The sequence below is a fragment of the Rattus norvegicus genome, chromosome 8 (genome assembly GCF_021556685.1).
Source record: "Rattus norvegicus strain SHRSP/BbbUtx chromosome 8, alternate assembly SHRSP_T2T, whole genome shotgun sequence".
Lineage (NCBI taxonomy): Eukaryota > Metazoa > Chordata > Mammalia > Rodentia > Muridae > Rattus > Rattus norvegicus.
Window position 1 is genome coordinate 18,712,253 of NC_141541.1, and position 10,286 is coordinate 18,722,538.

Consider the following 10,286-nt stretch of genomic DNA (forward strand, 5'->3'; position numbering starts at 1 on the left):
ATTACTGGAGACTTTTTCTTTCTACATTCACATTTATTTATCTCAATAAAACAAAGTTTGAGTATACTAGACACCTTACCTCTTTAGTTCTTAAGAGTCTATGCAGTGGGGTTGGGGATTTAGCTCAGTGGTAGAGCGCTTGCCTAGCAAGCGCAAGGCCCTGGGTTCGGTCCCCAGCTCCGAAAAAAAAGAAAAAAAAAAAAAAAAAGAGTCTATGCAGACACTGTCAAATCCCCAGATTTCTGGACCGACATTTCTTATCCACCTCCACCTGGTACCATCTCAAACTCCAGATTCTTAAAACCAGATTCACGGTCTTGTTCTTTAATTACGATCACTTTCTGCCTTCTCAGTTTTGATGGAGCATACTACCACCCTCCCGGTGGGGCTCTTGAGTATTAGTCTACCTGTCTTCTCTTCCAACCTTGTTTATCTGCAGGTCCTGCTAACCCACACACATCACGCACTCACAGGATGCACGGTTCCTGTGAAGTCACCTCACACTGCACTTGTTGGCATTTACCAACATGGCACCTTGCCTGCTGGCTGTGCACTCCCCTTCCAGCCGTTCCCATGCAGCCATCAGGGCACTGAGACTTAGCTCAAGCCGTGATAGTACTGTGAAGGAAAGCCCCGGTAGATCTCCTCTAGGACCTCTGCTGACATGATTCCTGAAACATTGCTTTCAGAGAACCTCAGTGGTTGCTGAATGACTTTCACATCTATTTCTCTGATGTTTAAGATACCAACTCCTCCTTCAAGCCACATCTCATTCATGTAACCTTCAGTTCTGGATGCCTTTCTCTGAGTCAAGTCTAAGACACATTCATATAAAATGCACTTGAAATATTTAGAACAATGGTCACCATATTAAGATCCATCGGTACCAGTTAATGTTCTTGTGAGGATGATGGTGGTCATGAGAGTACAGCCCATTTCTGTGACGTTCTCATTATCCCTTAAGGGAGAGCTATTCTTTTCTTCTTCTGTGTGTCCATTAACCTTTCTTTCTGCTCCTTTTTAGGCACCTGATAGGTTCGGCTTTGCCTTCTAATTACTCTACCCTGTCCTGAGAATCTTGATAAATTCTACTTTGTTAAGTATGATGACTAGCTTTATTGTCAACTGAACACAACCTAGAATCACTTTGGAAGAGAGTCTCAGTGATGGATTGCTATATTGAGTTGGCCTGTGGGCATGTCAATGAAGGAATGTCTTCATTCATGTGGAGAAGATCCAGCCTACCATGGGCGGGACCAATCCCTAGGCAGGGGATCGTGAACTGTGTAAAAGTGCAGAAATAAAGCTAAGCACGAGGAAATGAGCGAGCATGTGTGCATTTGTCTAGTATCTTCTTGACTGCATGCGATCAGTTGCTTCTAGTCCCTGCCAATGTGATGCTCCTGCTATGATAACCTGGAACTGTGAGTTGAATAAACCCTCTTTCCCTTAGGTAGTTTTGTTGCTCTTGCAGTTTGTTCAGAGTGTCTTATCACATAACAAGGCTGAAACTAGAACAGCCAGGCACTGCGCATGTCCAGGAACCACATGATGTCTTTTAGTTACTCTTCTCGTCCTGGCATCCAGACACTTGATTAGGAACAACTCAGGGGAAGAGCGACTCATTTTACTGCAGTTTTTGTGTGAGGGGAGACCTCTGGCCTTGGTGCTAGACTTGTTACATATTTGGGATGCTGGAGAGGAAACAGGAGGGTGTAAAGCAGCCGGGTCTAGTGACCTCCTCTAGCCAGAAGTCACTCCTTAAGAGTTCCACAACGTTCAGTAAAAGGACAGCAGCATCAGGGGCCAAAAGTTCAAACACGTGAGACTAAGGGGGTCATTTCACATCCCAGTCATAATGGTGCTGAATTAACTTACAATCTTCTGAGTTCCATAAAGTCTGTGAGGATTGCTACCCTTGCCTTCTTGTTGATTTAAAGAAGTCTGACACAAAGCCCTTAAAAGTACAGTCATATTGGCACCAAACGAAGCTTCCAGTTTGGGGAATGAGTTACATCTAAATTGAGTTTTTGGCCAAACGGTCTCATGGGAACCACCAAGTAATCTAGGCTGTTGCCAACGTAACAGCTCTCCATGAATGACAGAAAGTCCCCATTGCTGAAGATATCTCGAACGCAACTCCTTGAACATGGAGAAGTTGAGCTTGTGCCTACAAGGGAGCCTTCACCCCTACACGTTAGCCTCTTTGATACAGGAAGGTGCTCTGCGTGCTACCAAAAGAGAAATGTGAACACCAACCCAGCCACAAACCCCTGTGTCCTTACAACGTATGCTAGTGCAACAGTGGCAGAAAGCTTGCAGGAGTAACCAACCGATGCTTGACTGAAGGCTCACTCCACGAGATGGAACTGCTTAGGCGATCAAGAACCTGGGACTAGGTAGCCTGGGGAGCTATACATTTGTTCTTAAAAACAAAAAAATACAAAATAAAATAAACAAGACCCCAGAAATAGAGCAATAAGATGACTCCTAATGACATTCTGCTCTGTTCATTGCTAAGTGCCTTGCTCAGCCAGCATCAAGGTAGCTTCTTCCTGCAGTAGATGGGAACAGATATGAAGGCCCACGGCCAGACATTACACAGAGAGTGAGAGATCTTGGAACACTCAGCCTTAAGCAGGGTGTCTTTACCAAATCCCTTCACTCGGAGTTGAGCAAAAACTCAAGAAACAGGAGGCAGGAAGGGTATAAGGGCGAGAGGGGTGGAGGATACCATGGAATCAAGGCCCTCTAAAGCAACAGGATCCAGGCACACATGAACTCCCAGGCTGGGGCAGCATGCCGGGGCCTGCATAGGTCTGCACCAGATGGGATCCTAGAGCTGAAAGGAGAAATGGACACATGTCCCTATCCCTAACCCAGAAGCAATCTCCATTGATAACCTCTGCAAGCGAGAACTTAGTTTCCTCCAAGGGAGTGTCACTGGGGAAACAAACTACTCAAAGGGTAGACTGCATGTCCATGATTAGATGGCTAGCAGGAAATGAACTCAGTGTTATATTTGGAAGTTCCTTGTCTCATAACATCCTGTAAAGGTTCTTCCTGTTTTGATTCTCCCAATTTATCTTTTAAAATTTTAATTATGTATAAATACATAATACATATGCATCTATGTATCTATCTATGTATCCATGTATCCACGTATGTATGTATGTATGTATGTATGTATATATATATCAATCTATGTATCTATCTCCTATCTATCTATCTATCTATCTATCTATCTATCTATCTATCTATCTTATTCCTTTTTTTACCCTACAGATCATGTACATACCTGTATGTACATATATGTAAACTTCCAATTTAGTGTTTTGTTTTGTTTTTTTTTTTCTTATGGGATTCCTCAGTGGGTCTCTGTGTCTTGTGCTTTCTCTTGGGCTCTTTTCCTTGTTTATTTTGTCCATATTCTATCTTATTATTATGCCATAGAAGCCTGTTTGTTTAATGAGAGACAGAAAGGAGGTCGATCTGGATGGGAGGGGAGGTAGGGAGAATCTGGAAGGAGTAGGGGGAGGCGAAACTGTAGTCAAGATATATGATGTAAGGAAAAATTTATTTTCAATAAAAGGGAAAAAAGGAGAAAAAAGAAAAAGGTATGATTGTATAACAAGGTGACTCTCAATTAGAGGGGACAAAGGAGCTATATGGCCTTTGCTGAGTGTACCTTGTCACCGTGATCCTGTGACATCACCCTCAGAACAGCTGTGGATCATGTGACTGCTCCTCTCCTGCCCTGCCCTCTGCACCTGCTGTTTGCAAAAGCCACGTATCTGATGTTTGCTGGGCTCAGGCCTCCAGCTGTTTCTGTGCAGCATAAAGAGGAAGCAGTTCACTGGCGCGTTTTCTCAGGTATTCGGGATAGAAGGAGCTGTGCAGGGCTGCAGTGTCAGATGGGTTCTGAAACACACAACTCACTATTAAGAGTCAAAAGTGTTCCACAACTTCCTGTTATTTCCTGGTAGGTGGTCTTGCAAGGAGGATGCATTTCAAAGAATTTAGCACCTTCCATTAGTTTATGCTCTTAAGGTTTTGTCTCTGGGAACCATGTATGTCCCTGTGAGCAATACCAAAACCAGAACTGCTTTGATGGTTAAGGGGACATAGCGGCACTGGGAGCCATATGTAATGTTAAATGGTAGTTTTTCTTATGAGGATATAACTTCTTCAAACTGAGACACTTGGAACAAGAGAGAACAATTCAGACTCCCAGGGCAAGCTGGGATTGGGTGAAGAGCAGGCTGTAAGCTGTAGATATCACTGAACTCAGAAGGGAACTTTGTTTCAGCTGCATTGTGAGGTGGGACAAGAAAGAGATAGAAAGCAGGAAAGACAGCGAGAAATCACGGAGACAAACTGAATTCTGTATCCTCAAATGACCGAAGAAAGCTGGGAGACGGAGTTGATAAATCTCTGCTCCATAGTCTCATGTGAAGGAAGGTATCTCAGTTAAGAATACGTCACGCCCTGGGCCTGCTGAGGACAGGTGGATGCTGTAAACAGTGGATGCAGTTGATAATGAACTACAATGACTGCAAACAAGATCTGCAGGAAAGCACTGTTTATTAACAGAGGACGGTATGCTCGGCTCCCAACCAGGCTGTAGAGGAAACCGGTTAGGTCCTTCCCCCTACCCCCTTATTTTAAAGGCCACCTCTTTCTAAAAAGCCTCTCTCCAAGTCCCATTAACTTCCGGTGGCACGAGCTGCGGGGATTGGCATGTGTCTGTCCAGCTGGAAGTTCTTCCTGTAGTTTTCTAATGCCTTTACTGCCAGAGGCTGAATGTCAGTGCTCATTGTCTCTAGTGGGGACTACTAAGGACCTGTGTATTCCAGGCCAGCTTCCCTTGAGAGCTAGGGGTCTCAGAGGGGCTGATATTCTCCACAGTGTTACTAAGTGGCAAGCATGCACCTCAGATCAGCACGAGAGAGCTTCAGACGCAGGGGTTCCAGGCTTCCTCACGAATAACATGGCTCTCCAGTGACCTACTTAGCAGAAGTCTTTCCCATTCTCCCTTTGAACTGTGATGAAAGTGGGCTCCATATGAGCTGACAGGCACAGCCTGTGAAATTAAATCCCAAGCCAACTTTCATGTTAAAATCCTGAAACAGAGAGTTAAATTTACACAGGAGGATCTGAGTGTCCAGAGGAATCCCAGACATCCGTGCTTGGCAGGACAAGTTTGATTTGAAGACAGAGCAAACAAAATAACACCCTCATAGTTTAACTGCAGTATAATGTCTACAAGGGAATGGGAAAAGTTTTAGAGCACGCTGTCTCTCATCCGAGTCTCTGAAATCACACATTTATTAAAATCTGAGCTGTTTGTGCCATTCATGTGCTTGACAGCTCTTATCACGAGTCATTTTCTGTCTGTTTTCCTCTGAATGAATAGCTATATTTTCTGAACACAGATAGTGTATTTGTGTGTTAGGAGTGACACTTGCAGCAGCTAGTCACTAGATTCCACAGTGACCTTTTTCTAAAAAAAATTACATTTTATTTATTTATTTATTCATTTTACATCCCAGTCACTGCCAATCTCCTGGTAACTCCTCCCACAAGCCTTCCTTCTTCCCCTTTCCCCCCTAATCTCCTCTGAGCCCCCGTTGGGTATCTCCCCCTCCTCAGCACCTCAACTCTTCCAGGGAGGTGCTTTCTCTCCCACTGAGGCAGACAAAGGCAGCACAGCTAGAAGAACACACACCACATACAAGCCACAGCTTTTGGGATAGCCCCCGCTTTAGTTGTTCATAAAGACCAAGTTGCATATCTGTTATATGAACAGGGAGGCGTAGGTCCAGCCTGTGTGTGTTCTTTGGTTGTTGGTTCAGACCCTGAGAGCCCTAAGGGCCCAGGTTAATTGATTCTGTTGGTCTTCCTGTGGAGTTCCTATCCCCTTAGGGGCACAGTGACCTTCTCGATTGTCCACTGCTCCCATGAAGAGAAGTTCACAGACGTGTGATGATGGAGACACGTACTGTACAGTGAGGGGCAGTGTGGCCAGCACTCAGCTGCCTGCTCAGGTCCTTGAGGAGCTGTGAGGTAGGGCAGTGAACATCTTCATCGAGTCATGGCTGCACTTGGTTTCCAGGTGACACTTGGGACAAGTTGCTTAGTCTGAAGGATTTTTTAAATAAAGATTTCCTGTGATGTTGAAGGTTGGCCCCAAGGCTTGTGTTCACCAGGCAAATGCTGTGTTCCTACTTTGTATTATTTTTCTTTGGAGACAGGCTGGCTGGCTTCCACTCATTGTGTAGTTCAGTCATGTCTTGAACTTGCCATTCTTTTGCCTCAGTGTTCTAAGTAGCTGGCATCACAGGCCTGTGCCACCAGGTTTGTGTATTGCTATTGCTGTATGGTTGAAAAACAATGAATGTTAGCCAGCTTGACTGATACACACCCATAATTCTAGCGGGTGTGTGTGTGTGTCTGTATGTTGGGGGTGAGTGAAGGCAGGAGGAGCACGAGTTGAAGGATAGCCTTGGTTACATCATATAGTTGAAGGTAGCCTGGGCTACATGAGACCTTGTCTTTCAAAAGCAAAACTAACTGAATAATTGAATCCATGAATAGCATATGTATATCATGATAGACATTATACACTGTAAGATATGGTTATTACAGTCAAACAACATAACCATCACCTGTGTGGTATCCTTGTACCATGAATATGTAGTAAGATCATTGAACACCTACGTTTGTAAATTTCCAACATACCGTGCACACTGTATGTTGACTATAGCCTCCAAGCTGTAAATTAGAATTCCATAACCTATTCATCATCTGTCACTGAAACCAGTAAGGCCCTGGATGTGCATGCACATAGGTTTGCTTGGAGGGACAGAACAGAGGGATGAAGCAGAGGCACACAGAGGGGCTAACTACAGGCGGCAGAGTAAGGAAAGGCGTTTACTGGTTTTGTTGGGTATCTTCCTTTTGTGGATAGGAAGAGCGGGCTGAGGGCCTGGTAACCCTAACCCTAGTGAGACAAGAAGTGTGGTCTTTGAGAGGATATGAGATGAGAGCCTCATGAACAAGATCAATACTTACAAAACGGACCTCCAAAAGCCATCTTCTCTTTGTTCTGCTGTGTGAGGACACAGTGAGAAGCCAGCCTCTGCGGGAGACTCACACTGTTTGGGCTCTGCTGACATCCTAATTTCAGATCCCAGCCCACAGAGCCATGAGCAGTCAGTTTCTTTACCAGACCCCCATTGAGGGGAACTTGGTTTCCGCAGGTTACTAATTAAGAAAGTAGGTGTCTAGAGAAATCAACACGGGAGAGTACAGCTGGGAGTCAGACTCTCAGAGGAATGGTATTCTTTACTCTATAAAAAAGCTCAAGGGGAGTGAATACATAGCTCAACTTTGCCCTTCCAGACACGCACTGGGCAGTCCTCATTGGAAGCAAAACTCATGGGAGCCGCTGAGCGTTCAGGGCTAGTAGCTAGGCATAAAGTGGTTGTGAACTTTAGGAAGTAGGTATTAACCAGGGAAGGTTATGGTAGTTAGCATGTTGCCCGACTCTGTCACAGTCCTGGTTGTGTGGACACAAATCCAGAGTGAGCCTCAAAATCGAGCTCTATCTTTGAGGGCAGTGGATGATCTGAGAACATTTCAATGCTTTCTACATGTGAGCCTTTAGAAGATTTCAGAATGTACTAGTGTGCTTGCCTAAAGCTTTCCCAGCACGTCGCCCTCTGTGCTCTGTTGTACTTGCCATGGTTTCAGGTTTAACAGTGTCTGTTGCTCCACAGTTCCGAGTAAGCTCACCGAGCCTGGCCAGGCTGGGGCAATGCTATGTGGAGCTCTTCCTCACAGAGTGTGGCCTTTCTCTTTCTTAGTTGTACCATGCTTTCCCAGATGCCTCCTCAGGTCAGTTTGTGTAACGACCAGTATTTCAGTTCATATTGCAGTCTGTGGAGCATTAACCTTTCCCAACCCCCAAAGGAACCCGACTTATCCCTATGATGATTCCTGACAATTTTACATGTAAATGATTTTAAAAAGGGCACCAAGGAGGATGCATTAGTATTAGTTTAAACCTATTACTTATGGGCCAGTACTCTTTAATTAATATACAAGCTCCTTTTGATTCTAAGTACAATAATTCAATGGAACATTTCAGAAGATACATTTTCTTCATTATTTTGCAAAGACTCTAAAACTTTAGACTCTGAGATGCTAAGTCCTTGGCCATAGAGATGGCTGGCATTGTAACACTGACTTTGTGCTGGACAAGACAACACATACTCGGTTGGCTACTGGGAAGACTGAGGCAGGAGGATTAAGTATTTGAAACCAACTCAAGCAATTTAGTGAAACATGATGTCAGAAGTGAAAACGGTAATGTGCTGGGATGAGGCTCAGTGACAGAGGGCAATCGTGGTAGAAGACTCTAGATTAAATCTCAGTACTGAGATAAACACGAAACACAGGCACACACACAGTCACATGCACACACACACACACACACACTCGCACATACATGTTCACACACTCACACACATACACACTCACACACACACACACACTCGCCCATACACGTTCACACACTCACACACACATACACACTCACACACATACACACACGTTCACAACACACTCATACACACATGCACACACACACTCACTCACATACACATATACACTCACACAGATTCACACACACTCTCAGTACACTCACACACGCACACTCACTCACACACTCACGCTCACACTGACTCACACACTCACACACTCACATACACTCACACACTCCTAACCCTTCCTAACTCCCCTACTCCATCAGCGTCAGCATTGCCACAACCACCACCACCACCACCACCACCACCACCACCACCACCACCACCACCATCACCACCACCACCACCAGTATCACTACCAAAACACTGTAGAATCTGAAATAACGACAGAAGAGGAAACCATATGAATTTAAAAACTAAAAAACTTCATGTTATAGATGACTTTCTGGGATGTTTGTCTTAACAAAAATTAATAATTTGCAGAGGTCAATATATCTTTGGTGAATTTAGTATTATAGCTTATAATCAAATAAGACCTACAATGAACGACAGAGTCTTGCCTACTTATAATTCTGTTTTGAGAGGTTACTATTCAGAGCTCTTGGTAACTTCATTTTGCATTTGCCTTCCTGATTTAGAAACCACAAACTAATTTTTCGGTTTTGTTTATTAACATTTCCCCATTAGGAAAGTTAAGAACTTAGCTTCTTTATATCAGCCCACATTTGCAATATCATAACACATTCACCATAGTTCGTGATCTCTTGGGTTATATCTGTGTGTATTATTCACGGCCGAGGCCAATTATGTGCTATGATTATTATCTCCCACACTCCCTTTATCCATACTGTGTTAACTGGAGTTGTTGTCCATACGTCCACCCGGCCCTTCACCTCCTGCTACCACTACTTGGCTTTTGCCCTGTCTACAGCAAAGTCTTTTGCTGTTTTCCAAATCCAGAGCAAAATCTCTTTGCCCAATTTTACATTTTCAGATTAACTTCACCATTTCTTTTGTCTCTTCCTGGTACTCCAGGTGGACTGACATCTCTTGAGGTACGACTGTGGTCTGGGACCCTCTCAGGATCTCCTTTCCTGCATAGGATTCTCGGTTTCTTGATTGGCATGGTTTCTCACTAGGTTCACTCCTGGTAGATTCACTCCTGGTAAAGCATTCCTCCAGGGCCAAGACATGAGATATCCAGGCTGAGTATTATATTATATTATATTATATTATATTATATTATATTGTATTGTATTGTATTGTATTGTATTGTATTTGTATTCTTCTTTCATTGCATCCACAATTTTGATTGGTAGAGTTTTAGCTGGGTGTGTTTCCTTTGAAATAGTGGAGTCTAACCCTTCATGGAGCCCTAGCCTTTGATGTCTGGTAGACAAGTGAACTTTAAGCCAAGGAAGCTCCTCCCATTGGTGTCTTGTGGTTAAACTGGCAGAAAGTTTTAGCATCTTTCTATTTTTTCATTATTCTAACATTTTATAATAATATGTCTTGGCTTCAGCTAGTTTTCGCTTGCTGCACTGGGCCATCAGTGGTCCACTCAGTTCTGGAAACAAACGCCCTTGGATGACAAGTGTTCTTCAGCCCTGATGTGTAATTGCTGCTTTTCTTCTCTCGACTTTGTGACTACAGATTCCAGAGCTGCTGGATGGTTCCCAGACTTCGGCTTCCCTTGTCGGTCATTCTGCTTTCTGTTCTCACGTTCTTCACTTTTCC